At 43.0% G+C, this 2,207-nt stretch overlaps 1 long non-coding RNA gene across 1 annotated transcript; it reads left to right on the top strand.

Moving 5' to 3' along the window:
- The first annotated feature begins 404 nt into the window (after window positions 1-404).
- LOC116556198 lies at window positions 405-1,641 on the top strand. Its single transcript, XR_004270882.1, has 2 exons — window positions 405-759; window positions 1,093-1,641. It is a non-coding gene; the product is annotated as an uncharacterized LOC116556198 (long non-coding RNA).
- The last annotated feature ends 566 nt before the right edge of the window (window positions 1,642-2,207 follow it).

Raw genomic sequence — 2,207 nt, 5'->3', positions numbered from 1 at the left:
TGCGGTCTTTTCCTAGGCTTTAAGCAAGACTATTGGCTATATGTTGATACAGAGGGCTCTTGGTAAAGAAGAGACTAAGGCAAACAGCTGAGGGTGTTAATACCTAACCCTAAACATTTAAAAAAGTGATCATTTAACCTCCTAGTCTCTACTCAGAATGTTTCTAAATAAGTTCTCACTTTTTTATTTTTTCACATGGAGTCTCGCTCTGTTGCCCAGGCTGGAGTGCAGTGGCACAGCCTCAACTCACTGCAACCTCCACCTATTGGGTTCAAGCAGTTCTCCTGCCTCAGTCTCCCCAAGTAGTTGGGACTGCAGGCGACTGCCACTACGCCCATCCATTTTTTGTATTTTTAGTAGAGACAGGGTCTCACCATATTGGCCAGGCTGGTCTCGAACTCTTGACCTCAGGTGATCAGTCTGCCTCAGTCTCCCAAAGTGCTGGGATTACAGGCATGAGCCACCACGCCCGGCCAAGTTCTCAGTTTTTAAACTTGACAGCAGGAACTTATATAGCTTTTCATAGGAGAGACATTAAGAAATGTAGCTTTTAATTCAGGCTTACCTTTTTGCATCAGAGAGTATGAAGCCTTGTACAATGATGGCCATGCTCTCTCTGCTTTGTCTGTTTTTACTTTAGTTATTACCAAAAGATATACAGTTTTTTAACTAGGAATAAAGAAATAAACACAATGAATGCATTATAATATATATTCAAAAACATATCAAAACAGCCTTACCCAACTGGTCTTGAAAAAGGTAACCTCTCCCGGGAGTGGTGGCTCAAGCCTATAATCCCAGCACTTTGGGAGGCCAAGGCGGGTGGATCACGAGGTCAAGAGATCGAGACCATCCTGGTCAACATGGTGAAACCCCGTCTCTACTAAAACTACAAAACATTAGCTGGGCATGGTGGCGCGTGCCTGTAATCCCAGCTACTCAGGAGGCTGAGGCAGGAGAATTGCCTGAACCCAGGAGGCGGAGGTTTCGGTGAGACGAGATTGCGTCATTGCACTCCAGCCTGGGTAACAAGAGTGAAACTCCGTCTCAAAAAAACAAAAAAAAAAGAAAGAAAGAAAGAAAAAGAAAAAGATAACCTTTGGGAAATCTTCCAGGCCAGCCATGATTGCTGGAAAGAAAATAAGCAAATGCTTACTAAAGGGCTTTTCCCAAGTGACATATTTCTCTTAGAATTTCTAGTCTTTGGATACTGATACCTTCACCTTCATCTCAGATGATGTAGAAATTCATCTCAGAATTCAGGAACTGATAGCTTCTAGTTCCTCTGAGAATATTCCTCAATCAACAAGTTGTCTACCTAGCTAAGGCACAGCTTCCTGGAATTAAGACTTCATAACCTAGGTTATAATTAACTCAGACTTCCTCCTCCCCTTGTACCTTGGCCATGACCTTAATCCTCACCTAGATTTTCCATCCCATCTATGGATACAAATTTGTTCTAAATTAGATCAACTGAACTCTAAGATAAGTTGGCATTGGTAGCTGAAAGGAATCCTAAACCAATTTTAGAGTATATAGTTAGACTTTAAGCATGACTCAAAAAAAGCTACACATCTCAGTGGAGAGATAATATTACTCAGTTTTATCCATTTTCCCTCATTAAAAAAAAAAAAAAAAAAACTTGTGAGGTACAGCAGTTTACACCTGTAATCCCAACACTTTGGGTGGCTGAGGTGGGAGGATCGCTCGAGGCCAGGAGTTCAAGACCAGCCTGGTCAACGTAGCAAGACCTTGTCTGTAGAGAAGATTAAAAATAAAGTCAGGCATGCCTCGTGCCTGTAATCCCAACATTTTGGGAGGCTGAGGCAGGTAGATTCTTTAAGCTCAGGAATTTGAGACCAGCCTGGGCAATATGGCAAAAATCTATCTATTAAAAAAAAAACATACAAAAATTAGCCAGGCATGGGGGCACGCACCTGCAGTCCCAGCTCCATGAGAGACTGAAGCTAGAGGATTGCTTGGGCCTGGGAGGTACATGCTGCAGTGAGCCATGATCGCACCACTGTCCTCCAGCTTGAGGAACAGAGCAAAACCTCATCTCAACAAATAATAAATAAAAACTAAATTAAAAAATTAGCCGGGAGTGGTGGTACGCACCTGTAGTCTTAGCTACTCGGAAGCCTGAGGCAGAATGATTGCTCGAGCGCAGGAGTTCAAGGCTGCAGCAAGCGCTCATTGTGCCACTG

The sequence above is a fragment of the Sapajus apella genome, unplaced genomic scaffold (assembly GCF_009761245.1).
Source record: "Sapajus apella isolate SASKATOON/1434 unplaced genomic scaffold, GSC_monkey_1.0 scaffold16, whole genome shotgun sequence".
Lineage (NCBI taxonomy): Eukaryota > Metazoa > Chordata > Mammalia > Primates > Cebidae > Sapajus > Sapajus apella.
Note: the sequence above shows the minus strand (reverse complement) of the source record. Positions and strands in the feature narration are given on the sequence as shown.